This window comes from Ailuropoda melanoleuca, chromosome 6 (genome assembly GCF_002007445.2).
Source record: "Ailuropoda melanoleuca isolate Jingjing chromosome 6, ASM200744v2, whole genome shotgun sequence".
Lineage (NCBI taxonomy): Eukaryota > Metazoa > Chordata > Mammalia > Carnivora > Ursidae > Ailuropoda > Ailuropoda melanoleuca.
This window is the reverse complement of record NC_048223.1, coordinates 110,747,110-110,769,379: the sequence shown is the minus strand read 5'-3', so window position 1 is coordinate 110,769,379 and position 22,270 is coordinate 110,747,110. Positions and strand designations below refer to the sequence as shown.

Below are 22,270 nucleotides of genomic sequence, written 5' to 3'. Positions count from 1 at the left end.
CTGATTTTTTTCATATCTCTCAGCCAAAATGATATACTGTAACAGACTAAAGCAATTATGAGAATTCAGCCATTATCTATTTAGACATTAAACTTACAAAAATGTGAAACAAATTCAAAAAAATACTTTAACATGTAATGAGTTTGTTTTCAAAAATAAGTGGTATTTTTAAAATTTCTAAGTTTTAATTACTAATAAACATGAATAAATATAACCCATATGTAGAAGCTCTCTGGTATCCTAAATAATTTTTTAAGACTGTGAAGTTGTCCTAAGGCCAGAAAGTTAGAGAACTACTACACCAAAGAATTCAGGGATGATGGAGAATCAAATGAATAACTTACTCTCAATTAAAGGTGAAAGAAGTTATGTTACTGAACTCCAAACTTCTAAGTTTATGATCATTAAATAATTTTTAAGGTTAATTAGAAATACAACAGGAGTGCCTAGGTGGCACAGTCAGCTGGGCATCAGACTCTTGGTTTTGCCTCAGGTCATGGTACAGATCCCCAAATCAGGCACCAGCTCAGAGTGGTGAGTCTACTTGAAATTCTCACTCCCTCTTCCTCACCCTCCCGCTCATGCTCCCTTCTCTCTTAAATAAATAAATCTTAAAAAAATAAAACAAAAAATATAAAAGAACATGCTACAGACTAGGAATAGATCTTTGTAACTCATACTTCTAAAACAGGATTTGTATCCGGAAAAATAGAAAGAAACATAATAAATTGCTAAGAAAAAGAAATAACTGTGCTAAAATATGAGCACGTAATTCACAGAAAATTCTTAAGGCCAATAAACATTGTTCGAAAACTATGTAGTATCACCAGTAATTAAGGAAATATGAAGAGATAAAGGCTAGCAAGTGAAAGGAGTCTCATAAAACCAACTTGTTGGAGAACGTAAAGCCATGAGAACTCATCACTGCTGGTAAAAGTATCAACTGTTAAAGCTACTATGGAGAACAATTCGGCAAAAATCTGATAAATCTGAAAATGCCTATATCTACCCATCTAATCCATCAATTCTATTTCTAGGTATTTACAGTATGAAAACTTCTACACACCTGCACAAGAAGCTACTGTGGCAAGGTTACACTTCACAATGATGAAAATCAACAACTACACCTAGAGGAAGCAACATGGACAAATCTCAGAAACAATGGTGAACAAGAACAAAGAAACATACAAGCTGCAGAATGATAAAGAATGGTTTCATTTGTATAAAGCTTTAAAACATGTAAAATTATACACTGTCGATACATAACGTTGAGACAAATATCAACTTTAAAACAGGTTTCTGGACTCCTGGGTGGCGCAGTCGTTAAGTGTCTGCCTTCGGCTCAGGGCGTGATCCCGGCGTTCTGGGATCAAGCCCCACATCACGCTCCTCCACTGGGAGTCTGCTTCTTCCTCTCCCACCCCACCCCTGCTTGTGTTCCCTCTCTTGCTGGCTGTCAAATAAATAAAATATTTAAAATATTAAAAAATAAATAAAACAAGTTTCTAAGCTGTCTGAGGGTAAACAGAAGGGAAGATAGCATGCTAAACCAATGTTTGATAAATTGTTTAATAAGCTGATTTCATAGTTCAGATTTATATTTCCATTTGGAAGCAAATGCTTAAATGAATTCTGAGTCCTCCCTTTGGCTGTATGAAAGATCTAGAAAGATATCTTTACTAGTCATTAGAAGAATATTTATTTAAAAATACAATGAGAAATAATGTTATATCTATCAAATTGATGAAACTATAAAACAGTGCTGGTAAGGACACAGAGAAATGGACACCTCATGGACAGCTGGTGGGCATATGATTCAAGTAAAGCTCTTCCAAAAATGTGGCTTCTTCATAATATAATTTGGGAGTTTTTGTTTGTTGGAAGAAATTTTGTAAATGTATGTGAGAGCTACATTCACAGAAGATTACAAAAATATATCCCAAACTGTTCATCTAAGTGCTTATCCCTCAGGAAAAGACATGGGAGTTGGGAGTGATGTAAGGGGCGGGGGAGGGTAGGGAGGGACGGAATAGCAAGGAATAAGGTAAAGAAATGGATGTTAAAATCAAATCATAAAGGGCAATGGACAGTGAGCTAAGAGTTTGGACTCTGCCACAGATTCTTCATCTAGATATTCTATGGACACTGATGAAACAGATATGTATTCTGGGCCTGACTGACCTGGAAAGGAAGTTATGTGTCTGCATGTACCTCAGTTTGCCAGTACTGAAGGAAGACAGATATTGAAGTCCTCAGCTAAATCCTTTCTCAAAAAAGCAGATCTCCATTCCCTCTGCTTTTACCTGTGCAGTTCCTAATGGTATAAGACTTGTTACCTCAGCTCAGACAGGTTGAGAGTTTATAAACTACTATCACATGATTACATTTGATTTCCAAAATAACCCTGTGAAGTAGGTAACCAAAGTAGTATTCTTTCCATTAATAGGTAAGTTAACCAAGATTTATGGAAGATAAATTATTTGCCCAATAGTATGGCGTGAATCTGACAATAACATCATGAGCAACAACAGATAATATTTACTGAGTATTTATCATATGCCAGGCACTGTGCTAGGTGCTTTTAGCTGTTATTTCATTAAGTCTTTGCGACAATTCTGAGGCAATTTAATCTCCATTTATAGATAAGGAAAGGAAATACAGGCTCAAGAGCAATCAAGTGACTTGTTAAAGATTACACAGACCATAAAGCAAAGTCATAAGACTAACATAGTTCTGATTCCAAAACCCACATCTTAAAACCCATGCCTATACTATTTCAGAATACATTAAACAGGTATAAATAATGATGTAAATAATCAGGATTAGACACATGAACCAAGGACAATTTTTGACAGAACAAGATTTGAAAAGATATTATTGCTTTCTACAGTTTGAGGAATGTTGGTTAAAAAGACCAACAAAAATACAGAAAATCTAAATATCTTTAAAAAATTATCTCCCCCTCATCTAAAACCTACTTCTATAGACCATACTAGTACTTTATGGAACATTCTGGCATTTAGAAGATAAATTTCTTCCAATAATATGTTATTATGTCTTAATGCATAATTCATATAACCTTGAGTTCAATTATTTTCTACTGAGTGGTATCTTCCTGAAAAGTATGACAAAAATAATGTATTTTATAATTTAAACTCAGTATGTTAGAGCTTAATTTTATAATCATTTAGGTCCATTTTTCCATTAACAGAATATATAAATAATTGTTTCCATAACTGACCACTAGGAAGTGATGATGCAGCTCAATTTAGAAAAGAACCTGGCTCATGCATCCCTAGACCCATGCACCAATCATTAAAAACTAGTATTAGGGGTACCTAGGTGGCTCAGCTGGTTGAGTGACCAACGCTTGGTTTTGGCTCAGGTCATGATCTCATGGGTCACAAGACTGAGCCCCAAGTCATGCTCCACACTCAGCAGGGAGTCTGCTTGAAGAGTTGCCCCCCACTCGTGTGCATGCATTCTCTAAAATAAGTAAATCTTAAACAAAAACTAGCACTAACTATTCCTTTTTTAGTAATATTAAAAGTACATGCTTATTTTAAAACTATTTTTCTCTTAACTAAAAGAAAGAGAATAATTCAGATATGTGAAGGGGGACCTAGATGTCCAGAGACTTATTTGGGAAGTTTTAAATTAAATTTATATTAAATTTGACCCACCTTATAACTTAACTCAATCTCTATCCGAAATTCTCATGTTAAATGGATCTATCTCCTTCCTAATTTCTATCTCAAAACAAATGTGATTAAAAGTAATATAATGGGGGCGCCTGGGTGGCATAGCGGTTAAGCATCTGCCTTCAGCTCAGGGCGTGATCCCGGCGTTATGGGATCGAGCCCCACATCAGGCTCCTCCGCTGTGAGACTGCTTCTTCCTCTCCCACTCTCGCTACTTGTGTTCCCTCTCTTGCTGGCTGCCTCTATCTCTGCCGAATAAATAAATAAAATCTTAAAAAAAAAAAAAAGGAATATAATGAAAATGCAGTATAAAAAAACCAAAAGATCTGGAGCTGTACAGTTTAGATTCCAAATTCCTTGATAAATTGCAACGTGACCTTGAGCACAGCTATACTTAAAGCCTCAATTTTTTTATTTTTTATTAACTCTTTTTTTAAAGATTTTTTAAAAGATTTTATTTATTTATTGAGAGAGAGAGAAAGAAGGCGGTGGGGGGGGGGAGCAGAGGGAGAGAGACAAGCAGACTCTGGCAGAGGGTGGAGCCCGACATAGGGTTCCATCCCATGACCCTGACATCATGATCCGAGAGAAAACCAAGAGTCAGACATTCAACTGACTGAGCCACCCAGGTGCTGCAAAGGCCTCAGTTTTTTAATCTGAAAAACGAGTTTAGGGGGTTACATGATCTCATAGGTGCCTTAAGGCTCTAAAACTCCTACCGCTAAGTCTTAGCAGAAAGTAGTTCTAAGGACCAATATTGGGTGTTCAACACATAGGTACTTAAGAAGTACTTTCAGACTGGAAGACCAATTCTAACAAAATGTCCAGGTCAAAAAACAAACCGTTAGAATTATAGTAAATATACTACCATAATTGTGTTGGGTATGTCCACAAACTGGGATAGTAGTTACCATTTATCCATATTAAAAAGCTTATTAGGTCCCCTTAATTGCAGGTAATCCTAATTGTCATGCAAACAGATGTTCTTCAATATCCTAACATGTTCACCTGAAAATGTTCTGTAATACTTTCTCAGCATTTCCCAAAATGTATTTCTACAACATCTACTTCATGGTTAACAGGTTTACAGTTAGGATGAGATGTTTTTCAAACATAATTATACTGTGTCTTTATAGCAGAAATTATTTTTTTAAAGATTTTATTTATTTGACAGAGAGAGAGACAGCCAGCGAGAGAGGGAACACAAGCAGGGGGAGTGGGAGAGGAAGAAGCAGGCTCCCAGCGGAAGAGCCTGACGTGAGGCTCTCTCCCAGTACTCTGGGATCATGACCTGAACCGAAGGCAGACGCTTAACGACTGAGCCACCCAGGTGCCCCACAAATTATCCTTTTTTGATATAATAATGTACTCTGTGATGGAGGATAGAATATACATGATTTCCCAATACATTCGGATCAAAAAACCTTTTCTAAGGAATATCTATAAAATCTCATAGAGTTTCAAGTGCTCTAAGTGCAAATATTTAGTAATAAACATAGGTCAGCATGAAAGAAATTAGAACACTGACAAAATTTTATGAAATTTTAGTAACCTGAAATTTTAAAAAACACTAGAGTAATCAATAATTGGAATAACAGGGAATCCTAGATGGCTCAGTCGGTTAAGCTTCTGCCTTCGGCTCAGGTCATAATCCCGGGGTCCTGGGATTGAGCCCCACATTGGGATCCCTGCTCAGCGGGGAGCCTGCTTCTCCCCCCTCTCTCTGCCACTCCCACTGCTGGTGCTCCCTCGCTCGATCTCTCACTCTCTCTCTTAAATAAATAAAGTCTTTAAAATAAACAAAAAAGTTATTTAAACATAATTGGAATAACAAAGACTTAACAGTGAAGTCTCCAATAATCCAGCAGGCATTAAAATTTTCTATGAGGCTATTAGAATGTATTTGTATTTGAGGCTAAGAAAGTAATACATTTCATCACACGGAAGGAATGGGATGAAAAAAATACTCCCTTTCTCTGAGCAGTCCACGCTGCTCTTACTAATGGACAAAGGATAGGCAAAACAGATCTAGGTCAAATGAATACAAGATTATGTTCAAATCAGAAAAGAAAGCTTGCCCGTGCCCACCATCTACCAAGATTTTTTGAACACATTTCTTTTAATAGAGCCATTAAGAAAATAAATTGACATTTCTCTTGAAAAAACAAGACGTCATTCAGAATACCAGGTTATTCCAGAGCTAAAACGTATTACACCAAGACTTAAAATTTTAAAAAATCTAATGCGTATATATAAAAAAAGTTCAATTTTTAGGGGTGCCAGGCTGGCTCAGTTGGTAAAGCATGCAACTCTTGATTTGAGGGCCATTAAGTTCAAGCCCCACATTGGGAATACAGACCGCTTAAAAAAAAAAAAAAAAAAAAAAGGTTGATTTTCAAATCCAACTGAAAAAGGAATCAACACCTAAAATTAAAGAACTAATGAACATTCTAACTAAAGGCATTAGTTTTTAGTTTCATTCTTGATGCTTTATAAGGTACAAGGCTTCATAAATATAAATTGATATAATCAAACTCAAATGTTACATTGTGATTTTTTTTAAAAGATTTTATTTATTTATTTGACAGAGAAAGAGAGAGCGTGCACAAGCAGGGCTCCGAGTGGCAGGCAGAGGGAGAAGGAGAAGCAGGTTCCCCGCTAAGCAGCCCCACAGGGGGCTGGATCTCAGGCCTGTGGGATCATGACTTGAGCAGAAGGCAGATGTTTAATGGACTGAACCACCCAGGCGCTCCGTGATTTTTTTAATTAAAATATTTGATCGAAAAGAACCTCTATAAATGAACTGGTTTTGGCTCTCAGAAAACTACATCAGCATACATTTTATTCCTTATAAATGATTTTAATTCTGATAGAGCTGGGCCTATAGCCTTCACAATTTCTGGTGAAAATGGTAACGTAAAGATGGTGTGGCCCCTTTCTCCTCTTGAAAAATCTCAAAACAACTAGAAGAATGAGAAACAGAAGCAAAATCTACATCTCCATCCCTAACCACATATATGAGAAAGGCAGCCACACGCAGAGAAGGTAAAGAGATGCTGGAAGATCTCAAGCAAGAGAGAAGTTTGCAGCTTCACATCTCAAAAGTATCACAGCTCAGTTCTCTAAAGTGTACATGGCATAGCCAAAAGGGCAAGCCCAACAACCCCTTGTTTGGCACATCTGAAGGTTTCACAGACTTCATCTTACATTATTGACACAGGAGAGTCAGAACTGAACAAGAAAAGGGGTACATCTTTCACTAAGAAAAAAATCATTGTACCGTAAAGAGAATTTTTGTGAGGCACCAGGATGGCTTGGCCCATACAGCATGCAACTTTTTCTTCTTAGAGCATGTGACTCTTGATCTCAGGGTCCTGAGCTCATGCCCCACATTGGGTATAAAGATTACTTAAAAATAAATACATAAATAAATAGACTTATTTGAGAACCTAGGCAAAATCATTACTACCCAAAAAACTGGAGAGAAGGAAGGACTCAATGCTAGAAACAGTATAGCAATACCTATAAGAACTTCAAGGAAAAAAAGTATGACTCAAGAATTTATATCCAGTCTAACAATATAGTTCAGCATAAAAGCAACAGTTAAATAACACTGAATATGAAAGAACTCAAGGAATACTGTTCCTATGAACTGCTCTTGAAGAAAATACTAATTGATAAAATTCAACTATCCAAAGTATAATAAGAAAAACCAGGAAAAAAGGACAAGTTGTGAGCAGAGAGTCCATTTAATTATTGGCCTTAGACTTGGGGGAAGGGGGGAAAGACAAATTTATGGCTACAGAATATAATGTAAATGTTACAATCCCCAACAATGAAGAGGAAATGGACTGAGGTGTGTTTCCACCTTTATAGTGCACTGTTTTATGCTGCTTTACACCTTTACATATACTTCACCTGTTATACCTTGATTTAGTTCTTAAAAGATGAGGAAATAAGCTGTAATAATAATACTGTAATAAATACAGGCAAGCTAAATACACTCATTAAAAGAAAAAGTCTCAGGTTAGATCATAAAACAAAACATAAATGTATGAATAAAAGAGCCATACTCCCCCTGCCCCAATCTGAAAGGATGAAAATGAAGCACAGGCAGACTATGTTCAAAGTAACAGGCATTATATCTGCACAAAGACATTCACTGTAGCACTATTTTTAACAGCAATATATTGAAACAAACTACATGTCCATCAACAAGGGCCCTCTGTTATGGTTAAATTAAATTATTCACTAATATACTACACAGTTACTAAAAAGAATGCTGCAACAACCATGCACCAGTATGAAACAAGCTAGACGGCAAAACACACTAGCTACAGTAAGGGCTCTGCAGCCACTCTCGGGAGTTCCAAACCCTACAACTTCCCAACTTACTAACATGTTCAAGTTTCTATACCTCAGGTTCCTTCTCTGTATGAAGGGGATAATAATATTACCTGCCTCTGAAGGCTGTGAAGATGATTAACAATGAACACTAAAAAAATTGTTAGAACAGTACCTACAACATACAGAACACTGTGTAAGTATGAGATTTCTTATAGTTAAGAGCAAAAAATTCAGCTGCAGAACAGCATCATATGCTACCATTTATGAAAAAAATCCATACCTACATATGTATAAAGTATATGTATAAAATACCTGTGGAAATACACAAAACTGGTAGTGGTTTCCCAGGAAGGGAAACTAAGCAGAAGAGGCCGCAGAGTGAAAGATTTGCTTCACACTTCTGTATCTTCTAGATTTTGTACCTTAAGCATGTAATGACTAGATAAAAATTACTACTTAAATTTAAAAACTCTAAAGAATTTAAGTTCACTGAACACAGTGCTACTTTCCTGATTAGTACTCTGCCTGAGGTACTTTTACTCAGATCAGAGGTCATAAATTACACTCTGAGAGACAAATGCATTTCCCCAAAGCATCTACAAAAGTTCAGATATTTAATGTTACGATATAAAATACAAAAATTTATCTTTGGAGACAACACTACAAAGACATTTGCAAAAAAGTGTTCACAGCAATGTGCATATACATAGTACAACACAGGGAATAACCTACATGCTCATCAATAGTCTCAATAAATTATACTGCCACACAATAGAATATCATACAGACATTTAAAATGATAGCATACACATGTATAAAAGTGTCCATTTTGCGTTAAATGGTAAACAGTCAATTATGGACTCTTTCCATGCAAGAATGCAGATATACTTCATTTCTTTTCATTGCTATGACTTGAGCTACAACTATACCATAATTTACTTAATCACTCTCATATCAACTGACATTTAGGTTGTTTCTATTTGCCTTATTTTATTTTATTTTTTTTTAAGATTTTATTTGAGAGATTTTATTTGAGAGAGAGCATGCACCTGTGCACGCACTAGAGGGCAGAGGGGGAGAGAGAATCCCAAGAAGACTCCACGCTGAACATGGAGCCCGACACAGGGCTCAATCCCATAACCCGGATATCATGACCTGAGCCAAAATCAAGAGGACACTTAACCGACAGAGCCACTCAGGCATCCCTTCATTTACTTTAAATTAAAAATATGTATAGTAGTAGTAGTAGTATTTTGGTCAGTAAATAGTATTTGTTGAGCATAAATCTTCACATATAGGAACTAATATTTCTGTAAGGCAGATTCCTGAAAGCGGAAGTATATGGTCAAAACTAATATGCATTTTATATATTTATAGGTAGTTCCAATTGGTCTCTTTGAAAGAGACTGCATCAATTTATACTCTCCCAATCTTGCCATTATTTCAATCTTTTTCAGTTCCATCAAGCTGGTATATGAAAAACGATATATTTTAATCTACATTTCCGTGGTTAGTGAGGGCAAACAAACATTTTTCTTTAATTTTTTTTTAGATTTTCATTTATTTGAGAGAGTGAGCAAGCACAAGCAGGGAAGAAGTAAAGGGAAAGAAAGAAGCAGATTCCCTGCTGAGCAGGGAGCCCCACGCGGGACTAGTTCTGGGACCATGACCCCAGCAGAAGGCAGACACTCAACCAACTAAACCACCCAGGCACCCCCAAATCTTTCCATTCTTCCACTGTTTGTGGTATTAACAAAACACAGACAATGGCTACTACATTAACAAACATAGTTTTAATCTTTCATTTGCCAATATTTAATAATTGGGAACTTCACTACAATCCAGACCTTCACTTCTCATTAAAAACTAAAAAAAAAAAAGAAAAAAAATTGGGGTACCACTGGGTCAACATATCTTAATACAAAAATCAACTGGTACCAGAGGCGCCTGGGTGGCACAGCGGTTGAGCGTCTGCCTTCGGCTCAGGGCGTGATCCCGGCGTTATGGGATCGAGCCCCACATCAGGCTCCTCCGCTGGGAGCCTGCTTCTTCCTCTCCCACTCCCCCTGCTTGTGTTCCCTCTCTCGCTGGCTGTCTCTATCTCTGTCAAATAAATAAAATCTTAAAAAAAAAAAAATCAACTGGTACTGAACAGAAGCTGTGCCTTCCAACTCAACCTTACTGTGTTCACTCATTTATGTTGCCTGCCTGGTCTCCTACAGAAATTTAAGTTTAAGACCCCATTTCTATGGAGTTATTTGGTTATATACTAATTATCAGGATACTTTGTATGAAGGATATTAATACCTGTTCTTACATATTTATGTCATATATATATTTCCTCTCTGTGGATGGCTTTTAACTTAATCATAGCATTCATAAATATACATAAAATCTTAAAAGTCTACAACACCCGGGGGCGCCTGGGTGGCTCAGTCGTTAAGCGTCTGCCTTCGGCTCAGGGCGTGATCCCAGAGTTCTGGGATCAAGCCCCACGTCAGGCTCTTCCACTGGGAGCCTGCTTCTTCCTCTCCCACTCCCCCCTTGTGTTCCCTCTCTCACTGGCTGTCTCTCTGCCAAATAAATAAATAAAATCTTTAAAAAAAAAAAAAAAAGTCTACAACACCCATCAAATGACAGCAATATTTATCCTTGGGTATTAGGATGTTCGTCACTTTTATTTATCTCTATTATTTTTTTAAATGTATAAAATAAGCATTGATTCCTTTTATAATCAGGGAGGGGAAAAAGCTATCTTCATTTGAAACAAAAAATTCTAACAGTGATAGTTTGGTTATGTTGACTTTTAAACTAACAAAGGATAAAGCTAATTAAATATTTATAAAGAATACCTCAATGTGTAATAGAAGAGGAGGTCAACATAATAATCAAACCCATATGTATTAGTTCATGAGAGCCCATGAAGAATATATCCAGCACTTAAGATCTGAATTGTAATATTTTTACAAAAGATATTCAAAAGTGCATGGACTGATCTGATTCAAACTGAAGTTATAAACTAAGATTTTGGATACTGATACTTCAGAAAAACAGGCTGTAAATATAAAAACCGCATTTTCAATGTTCAGTTGGTTAGGGGTCCGACTCTTGATCTCAGCTCAGGTCTTGATCTCAGGGTCCCAAGTTCAAGCCCCATGTTGGGCTCCACACCCAAAAGAAATGTATTTTCATTCAGATATTTTCTTTAATACATACTAAGTGTTATGCACTGTGCAAGGTGCTAATTATGAAATAATAAGGCACACAGTACTTGCCTTTAAGCTTATAAACAAGTGGAAAAGGCAAGAACATAGTGTGGTAAGAGCTGCTGAAGCACAAAGAGAAGGAACTTAAACCAGTCTTGGAGGCTGGAGAAATAAGGAAAGGCTTCTTCCAACAATCACCAACTCTTATCTATTCATCCTTCTAAAATTTCTCCTGACTCTTCAACTTCTCCTTTTTTTCACTGCCACTACCCTGGCTCCAGGGTATACTAAATTCTCTCCTCCAACAGTTTTGTAACTGGTCTCACCACATCAACCCCGCCATCCTGTTCCCAACCTAATCACTATACTATAATTACAGTGATCTTTTGAATACTCAAATCTAATCAGGTTACTGTCCAATTTAAAAGACTTGGGGAAGAGTGGGTGGTCCCCACAAACCTAGCCCTCAGGATAAAATCCAAATCTTACCAAGCCTTTTAAGACTTGGCCCCCCTTACTTCTGCTACAATGCCAGTATTTTCTACCTTGCATTCAGATCACATGAACTTCCTTCAGATGCCATATCAGGTCCTGCTATCTTCTATTTCCTCCTGTCAGAAACATAGGTTTAGTTCTTCACTGAACTAACATATATTCTTCAGATCTCAGCTTAGAGGTCTGGAAAGACTTTTGTGATCACTCAAAAGCCTTTCTGAATACACCCTCCTAAGCTTGCTCCCACTTAAAACTGCCCCATCAGAATACTTACCACACTGTGTAAGTGCCAGGTTAGCTATCTTGACTCCCTCATTTAAAGTAACGGGAAAATAGGGACACTTTTGCCTTTTTCACAGTCGCCTTCTAGCACTTAGAAACAATACCTAGTATATATAGCAGTTATATTTACTTAAATAATTATAAGTATCTGTTACCTTGGCTTTATCTACCCTACTACACAGCAAGCACCTTACACAAGGAAGCAATTTTTACTCTACAAAGAATGCTACAACTTCAAAGGTATTATGAACTTTTTATTAAGTACATAAGTGCTCAGTAAACACTTGTTGATTAGATAGTTGAACAATACACAAAACCCTTGTCCCATGCAGTTTCCCTAAATTCTACTTAAAATTAAGTCACTCCGATTTTGATACAAACACCTAAAAATGACAAGATTTCAATTGTATATTCCTTTGTTTAAAAATAGTTTAAAGGACAAAAATAAACTATTCTCCCCTCCAAATCACATAAAGCTATACATTTTTTGTAGTTCAAGAGTTAAAAAGGAATCTTGAAAACTGAAAGATCAAAGATCAAAAAAGCACCCAAAATTAGCATGCTCAAAGGAATCTTATTCATACAGAAATGGAAAAAAATAACATTCTTAAATAGCATGAATGAGCCTAAGATACATGTAGTTTTCATGGAGGGTAAAGAAGTAACTGTGAAAAAATAAAATGCTCTATACTACCCCATGCTAATAAGAATTATGTCAAGAGCATAGAGTTATAGCACCTTCAAATTCATTCATGTAACTTTTTTTTCCCTTTGGTGAGGAGGTAAGATGAATTGTTTGGACCGGCATGAAGAGACAGGACTAATTTATTTTACATAGTAGCAAATACGTAAGAGTTTTTAGAGAAATCTTTATTTTTTCTTATGGAAAAGTCTAAGATTATGAAATTCTGATTCTGGGCAAAGTTCTGAGAAAAGAATTGCAAATTCCTGTTTACCCAACCCACAATATAAGCCATAACTGGGATTACAACTCTCCTGGACAACACTTCAACTCACCATATATATAAATTGCAAGATTCTACAGCAAAGCCTCAAAATAAAAGGCAGGGGTGGGGTAGGAGGGATTTATATGTCTCAATGGACCTAAGATACAATAGTAAACATCAAATATCATGGCCAAACATTCTCTTAAAAGCTCTTATGCCACCCAAACAACTCTCCTAAAAAGACTGACCTGTCAATGTTTGCTTTAACTGTCTTTTTTGCCAAGGAACTCAAAACATGTCACACACAACTTAAGTATTTTCCAAATATAGGTTACTTTTCATTTACCATGTGCAAACGGGCAATAAAGAAAAAAGCTGATTACCTAATTATCATGTAAAGCACAAAGAGAAAATGTAATTGCTATCTTAGTTTATATGCACTAAGATGACTACAGTATTCAATAAAGTATTTTCAACTTAAAAAAATGATTTTCAGCATTTTTAAGCTAAACATTAACTTTCTCCAACTGCTTCATTTTTATATGTATAAACTCACATTCCCTCACTAGGTCTTACCTCATTTTATAAATCCTTCCCATTACTCTGTAAATTATCAGAAACTGTCAGAAAAATGTGAACAAAAATAAATGTATTATACATAGCAAGATTAGAAGATACGTGGTTTCAAGGTAGGTATCTTACATTTAAGAATCAGTATTTGGCAAGTTGCCATTTGTTTTTGTGCCTGCCTGGCTCAGTGGGTAGAGCATTTGACTCGATCTCAGGGTCATGAGTTCAAGCCCCATATTGGATGTGGAGCCTACTTAAAAAAAAAGAGAGCAAATTTGTATAGTCCATTTTTGAGACTATTTAGATGAAGACCATATGCTCAACTAATTATTTATCTACTTATCCTGTCAGTTAAAATAGGATTTACAGAATGCATTTTGAGCTTCAAAGATATAATCTCATTGTCTCTGTATTATATTTTTTAAAATATCCCAAAGCAAAAATATTCCCCAATCAAGATCAAAAGAAATATACTGAGCAGCCAGGCACAATTTAAGGTTAATAAGGAATTTCTCCCATCAGAAGCTACTCAAAATATTGAGAGGCAGCCCTTGCTTACGTTTTTGAAACACATGAAAGGTCATTATTTTTTAGGTTAACACATTAGACCCAACCAGTATGTACTATCTTGTGACTATAATCCCAAAATGAGTCTCACAGTTTACAGAAATTTTGACATAAAAAACTCTTATATCACAAAGATGTAAATCATTTAGTAATTTGCAGGTAGCAAGTGATAGGATATTTAAATCATGCCAGAAAGAAAAAACATTTTTGGGGAACACTTAATTTTACTCTCAGAAGCAATGCAAATATTATCATACTCTTAGTTATAAAAACTGGATAATGATATAGTTAGGAAAGAGATGAGCTAATTAAATTATTTTTAACACACGAATCCACCACTTGTGGATTATCAATTTTTAGAGAACCTGAATATAATAAAATATAGCAAAGCTTCAATTTTATTAATTTCAGCTTTCTTTGATGAAACAAAAATCTTCAAGATCTTGCCACAGGATCATTATTTTATCAATTATCATTAAATGCACACACACATGAAAATGTCAGGTATAATTGAGTTCCAGTAGAAAAAAGGCCAGATAAAATTTTTTTGGGTAAGATTTTATTTATTTGACAGAGAGAGAGGGAGCGAGCAAGCACAAGCAGGGCCAGCGGCAGGCAGGAGAAAAGCAGGCTCCCTCCTGAGCAAGGACACCAACACGGTACTGGATCCAGGACCCTGGGATCGTAACAAGAGCCAAAGGCAACCGCTTAACTGACTGTGCCACCCAGGTACCCAATTCTTTATATTTTTGTATACAACTAGTTATGCATTAAGGCATTACTCACAGAGCTAACTCAACAAGAATTACAGAGCTGACTTTTAAAGCAAATTTATTCTTTCCTTTTCTGTATCATAAAATCTTTAAATTGGAACATTTAACTCTAATATCTGCATGCTTTTAAGATTCATGCAGATCAACTCAGTCCCTTTAATAAGATGGCAAAGCTTATGTTTTATCAAATGCCTTTACAACCATACTTTCCTGAACAATGAGTATGAACTAGCAGATTTCATTCTTCATAGTTAGTAGCTAATCAGTTTCAGTACCTGGTTCTCATAGGCTGACATAATGCTGCAATGTTTCCGTTGCACAACATTCCCAGGGAAATGTTTAGAATTATTTCCACTGAAATTTTTAAGTCCTGTACACAAGCATCATGGAAATGTTTAAATCAGAGTTCTCAAACTTCTTAGATAAAAATTTTAATTGAATTTTTAAAAATTTTGTTTCAAAAATAGACTCCATTTTTTTAAAAGTCATTTTTCTCAAGCCCAAAAACAATTCTTGCTTTTCTTGCCTTATTTGTAACTTAAAACATCACCACCTGATGTACGTCATTCACTCACTAATCATCATTATATCTGATCATCATTTTAGCTTCTTAGTACTCAACACTAAGCCTGACATTCTCACATGTTTTGGAGACTTGAATACACTTTGTTCTTGTCCCAAATACTCATGTTCTGTGTGTACTACTATAAGCTATTATATAACAGGGGGTGGGGGAAAATTAAAAAATACTGCAGCACTACAAGCCATTTAGCATGCTGAGTTCCCACAGTTGCTTAGTGGGTGTTCTGAAACTAGGCCATATTTCTAGTATTAAGAATTTCAAATCACTACTTCCAAAGTACAGAAATAAATGTCTTCAAGATTAAATCATAAAACCTTACTATTTTAAGCTGCCTAGTATATAAGTATCCTATTTCTATGAGTTTAAAATGGTAATTAACACATGGTAGATAAACCAGTATTTGTTTTAGCAACAAGAAATAACCAGCTTTTCTACCCATACTTACAGAATCATAGAATTCAACAGATTACAATATTAAGACAAAGTGCAGTTTATCTGAATAAGAACTAGGTAAAATTCTGAATCCTTTACCACAAAAGATATATAAACAAAATTGGAATTAAATATAATCTCTTTCAGGTCACCCAATCTGTTCGACTCCACATGACTGCAGCAAAGAATTACAACCCCCAACCTAATTTTTCCAGCCCAGGTGACCAAGAAATACCCAAAAAAAAGTAAAGCTTACTCTTTTTAACAGAGTAAAAGTTGCAGAAATCCTTATGTCATTTTGTTATATCATTGCAACAGGTACGTTTTTTTACTCAAAACTAATGAAGAAAAACATGTTACTCAATTTTACATATTTCATAGCTAAGTAAGGAAAGAAACAACACAGTAGGTACAAAATCTATTTCTACAAATTGTAAAGTACTTACATTGCAGTGATTCAGTACTTTCAGATAATTATTTGCTTCAAATTAATTTTACTCAGTACTTATGGTGCCTACTATGTCTCACCTCATTAAGCTTGACATTGTAATTTTTTAATTGCATTATTTTAGATAAAAACCTCTCCCAAATACAACACAAGGTCCTGTGTAATCTTTAACAAAACTTACTAACAGCAATTAATCTCGTCTTCATGACCTTCTATCAGCATTACTGTTATATTGTTCTATATATAAAACAAATGATGCCTTGAAAGATTCTATGTTTATCACAACATTAAGTTGCCTTAAACTGCCATTTAAAAAAAAATGTCTCGTATCTGATTTTTAAGTGTTTTTCCCTCTGCTCTCATTTTCAACTCTTATGACCTGTAGGAGATATCCCAGTCCTTTTTACATCTGGTTACTAACTTTTTTTAAATTGTACATTAGGAGTAAAAAGAAAAAAAAATCCTTCAATTAAGGCCCGTGAGGGTCTAAAAGCAGAAAATATGTTTAAGACCAAAAGCACTATGACATCTCCTTGTCCTTTTTAGTGGTCTGTTTGTTTTGGGGCTCAAGACTGTTAATTTTAGTCATTTTTTTTATTAGGAGCCTACAAAGTCTAGGCATTATATACTGGAGAAATGGTAGTAAAGAAGACAGACATACTCGATGCTATCATGAAACTTACAGTCCAGCAAAAAAAAAAACAGACATTAAAAACATCATTACAAAAATGTTAAAAAAGATTAAGTGCAGATGTCAAAGGACCTTAGAACAGAAGAATCTAAGGATCAAAGAAGGCCTCCCAAAGGATGTGATACAGAGGCCAGAAGGGTGACTGGGTCAGCCAGGCGAGAATGCAGGAGGTTGTATCTATCCAAGAAGATGAAACCTGAAAGTTTTAGTTTCCTAATAAATAACCTTGAGATAAATGAGGTGATGTATAATTTATAATGTAGGGGCACCTAGCTGGCTCTGGTGGTTAAGCATCTGACTCTTGGTTTCATCTAAGGTAATGATCTCATGGGCTGTGGATCAAGCCCCACATCAGGCTCCTCGATCAGCAGGGAGTCTGCACAGAAAGATTTTCTCTCTCTGCCCCTCCCCCCTGCTCACTCTCATGTGCGCTCTCTCCCTCTCAAAATAATTAAACAAATCCTTTTTTTTTTGGTGTATAATGTAATTGCTAAACTGTGAAAATTTTAAAAAGGAATTTCTCAAGTTTCTGTAACAAAAAAAACTGGAAGGATCAAAAGCAACAACAATAAAAAGCAGTGTGAGAAGGTTTTAAAATGAGAAACCATGGCACTTTGGAGGGAACAGAATTTGGAATGGCAAAAAAAATGGCCTCAAAGGAGTATCAAATCATACTATATGGAAACTTACTTAATATTCAAGTTCAGAGAACTTTTAAATCATATAAGCCACACAGAGACTTCTACCAGGATATAATTGCTGATGATACAGTCTGACTTACCCAAACGAAAGAGTGGCACTTTGAAATAAGTATGAAAGGTGGTGGTTTTTAATGCTCTCAGAAGAGTGAATTTTATTTTTTTAAGTTTATTTATTTTTAGTAATCTCTACACCCAAGGAGGGGGTCGAACTCATGACCCCAAGATCAAGAGTGGCATGCTCTTCCACATAAGCCAGCCAGGTGCCCCCAGAAGAGTGAATTTTAAATGTCTGTACAGTATAAACTTACCACTGAGTTCTAAAGAGGTTCATAAATGTTACTCTTAACATGATGCATAAATGCTGAGAAAAAGATATTTAAATTGACTCTGAAACATAATTATCCAAGGCCTAAAGCTGGGGATTATTCCACATCAGGGTGATATGTTCTCCTTGTATGTAATTAACATATTAACGAAAAATATACTTAGTTAAAAGGTTTAAATAATAACTTGAAGCAAATCCCCAACATTCATGCAGATCCACAGTTCAAGGCCCACATTAAATAAAACACAAGAAATAACAATCTCTAAAAATATATGCTTTCATGAATGCCTACTAAAATACTAAATCATACATAGAATCCAAATTGCTATTCACCTGCAATTCTCCAAATGTACGGTAACATCTCTAACTTCTATGCTTTTTCTGTCCATTCTATCCTACTTACCCCGAAAGAGTTAGTTCAAGTCCTATCTTCCAGCAAGCATTGCTCGTTATACATGCAATCTGTGTCTTAACTCATCTGAGTTCTCCAGCATATACTGCTATCAAAGCACTTGTCACATTGTAAAACAATTTACTATTGACTTGCACAGTTCATGCAACAATCTGTGAACTTTCTGAAAGCAGAAAACATAATGCATTTATCTATGTGTCCTCAGAGCCTGGGACATACATGGCACTTAGCAGAAGGCCGATGACATTATGAATATGAAATTATAATTAGTAAGAAATATTTACATAACAAAATTTTAAAGCTACCTTAAGGACTATTTACAAAACTGCGACAGTCTTGAAAGCAGGAAGGAGTGTTGTACAACACAAAACTGGAAACTGAGAAAGCGCAAATTTAACTGATAATATTTAGAATTTGGAGTTAATTTCATCACTGTCAGAACAAGTAATTTCTACTTTACCTACAAGACATTAGAAAAACCAAAAGAAAAAAAGATTCATCTTTATCAACTGTGAATTACTTAAAACTGAAGGATTTACAAATAGTATTTGAGGGCAAATAAAGTGCTTAAAATTTTTAAGTGTTCACAGCGCTATAAACATTAGAAGACAGACAAGCCAAAATACTTCATAAAAGTCTTTCAGGTTCATTTCACATAGGGACCAATTATACCGACTTTTAAGGTCTCCTTTAATGTTTTAGCTTCAAGCAGTATATTAATTCTTTCCGGTAAAAGAACCCTTACCTTTTACAGCATGCAATACTTTCTGCAATCAATTCTGATCTTTAGAGAAGTTGGAATGAGACATATAGTGTGAAATCTAATTAGTTCTTTTAAATCTTGATAATGGGAATTTCATACTTTCTCAGAAAGCACATATGTTACCAACATCTCAAAAGCGAAAGAGCCCTTTGTAATTAGAATATTCTTTTCATGTGTTACAACTTTGATTTGCAGAATTAAAGATGCTGTGCTAAAAAGATAGGAACCAGGGAAAAGTACCAAAGAATGAGCATTAGTTTACCTCAAAAATAATGCAATTACCTATTTTAGAACATAAATCAGTTTTTCCAACTTATCCTTGTTTCTTTCAACCTTCACTGACTGCAATTACATTTCAGAACACTCTATATAAAGTTCAAGCATTCCATAGATCACCTTGTGACTTAAGAAATTTTTCAGACTTTAAAAGTCAGTGTAAACAGAGCTAGGAAAACACAAAATTTTAACTAGTATATTGTCAGAAAAAATATTTTCAGAAAGATTTATATGGCCTAACTTTGATGTGGTATAACTAGCAGACAAAATTCAGAACACAGGGATAGCAACTTTTTTTTTTTTAATAATTCAGCCTACGAAAGATTTAGCTTTAAATTATAATATGCCAATACATAATATAAAATACATGAAGAAGTCTAACAATAAGCAAAAAAGCAACCAGTTTAATATCTGCAGCACTCACTTCTCAAGTATCATGTGAAAGTACTTAATATATCACTCTGCTGCTAAATTACAGCTAATTTCTAACTAATCTATGTACAACAAAATATTTACCAATTCCCTATTAGTCTTATTAGGAAATGTCAAAGTGTTTATATCTAAATTTCCTCTCCTAACTGAACTGATATTTTAGAAACTAATTCAAGAACATTTCTACCAAGGCCAAAATATAAACCTCAGAACTCACTGAAGGATTTATGGGTCAATCTGTTTGGTTTTACTATGTTTTGCTGGGTGTGGGGGCTGCTCTTGTTTTGGTTTTTTGATTATAAGCACAGAGTTTATGTTTTCATACATGAATGATATGTAAATGATACAAGAATAATATAGTAAACTGAATTCTAAAGATATAGTCTTTCGACCTCCAAAAAATACTCATTCTTATACCTGCACATACAAGTTAAGGTATATTTTTAATCAAAAACACAACAGTTTATTTTTATACTTAAATAACTGGAAAAAATCTAAAAAGTGAATTGTTTAGAGAACACAAGTCTTACAGAAATATTAAATTACACAACAAATACTGATAATCCAGCATATTTTCAAAACAAATAGGACTGCCTGGATAACAAAGAAATTCAAATTTATTTACCTTTCCCCCACATGGCTAAGGCAAGTCAAAAAATATACCAGCAGAGGGGCGCCTGGCTGGCTCAGTCAGAAGAGCACACAAATCTTGATCTTGGGGTTGTGAGTTCAAGCTCCATGCTGGGTGTAGAGATTACTTAAAACACACACACACACACACACACACACACACACACACACACGCAGCTATTCAGAAGGCATCTTTGGGAGTATTCCACATAGAACTCTGGTTTATGTCCCCCTGAACATGGAACAAGCCCTGTCCCAATCACTGAAGAAATAGTAATACTTAAAAAGCACAATTCCATCAATATAACACAAGAATTTTTAATTTTGGTGTTCCTTTCATTTCAAATTTCTGACTGGTTTGTAATTCACTAGTTGTACAAGTGTGGCTACAATTATCAAAACACAGCTCTGATCAACTTTCTGAATAAGGTAGTTTAAAACTTTTTAAAAATCTAGCTGCAAGGTATTAATATATCTCTTAATATCCCCCTTTAAAACTTAACAACTTTTAACAAGAGATCAATAAGCAAATGCCAACCTGAGAGTAAATGTAGTTGTTTCTTCAAAACCTAAACAAACACCCTAAGAAAAAGTAGTAATCTTACAGATAGGTTAGGTTCACCCCTCAAAACTGGCATTTCAAGAATATAGTTTATGTTAGCTTTATATTATATTCAAGTCATTTGAAAATTACAAACCTTAAAGCCTTTACTTGTCTAAGATCTATTTTTCAAATGTATATTCATAATTAAACAAAAGCTTCAGTGTACCTCATGTTCAAATAAGTATTCAAAAGATTTATCATATGCAATTTAAATTCCATAGGTAGGGAATGGCTGTGTATTTATATATTTTTTTTTTAAATTCTTGTCACTATCACATAGGAAGTCTTCAAAACTTGATAAATTCAAACTATAAATGTATGAATCTTACAAATTGTACCCAATAGCTAAGTTTCTTCCAAAACACATTGACAGTTATAAGAGCTATGGCATGGAAGGGCCAGAGTATAATTAGTACACTAATAAACTGAGGTCTTTAAAATAAGATAATTTTTCAGTGTTAATGCTACATTTAAATCCGAAAATACTTGGTTACACAAGTATACCCTAGGATTCCGAAAAACAAAAAATAAGTTTTAGATACAGTAATCCCTCTCAGTAGATACTAGAAGCTGACATTTATGAAGAAGTGTACCAAATTGCACAGGCGAAAGCTACAGACTGTTGGTAGTTATCATGATGGAAGCAAATACTATAAAGTACACATCTACAACCCAATTTTGCTTCAGCATCCCCAGAGACTTAAAAAACATTTCTTTGGGTAGGTTGCAAAACATTGCTTCCTCTTTTATGCTCATCACCCCCATTATGATACAAAGCTACAGACAAGAAAATCAAATCACCAACTGTAAGGAATGAAAGCTTAAAAACACAAAAAAGCATCTTCTTTCCAACTCCCGAATCGTTATTCATCCCACCTGTTTGTAAATCCATACTAACACAATAACACAAAACCTCTGCCGATTTAAAAACGGGGGGGAGGGGGCAATTAAGGGTTTGAAGTCATTCTTCTTCTACCTAGGCTTGGGGCGGGGGAGGGGGATGGTACAAAACAATGGATACTGAGGGGCTGGGGGAAAATCGTTTGGTCCTGAAGCCTCCAGCGTTAAGAGCTTTGGGGGGGGGG

The 22,270-nt window shown here is 35.2% G+C and overlaps 1 protein-coding gene across 1 annotated transcript in view; it reads right to left on the bottom strand.

Annotated features, from left to right (window-relative positions):
• Nucleotides 1-22,270, bottom strand: part of SHOC2 (SHOC2 leucine rich repeat scaffold protein) — a 93,895-nt gene that overhangs the window by 70,409 nt on the left and 1,216 nt on the right. The window lies entirely within an intron of this gene.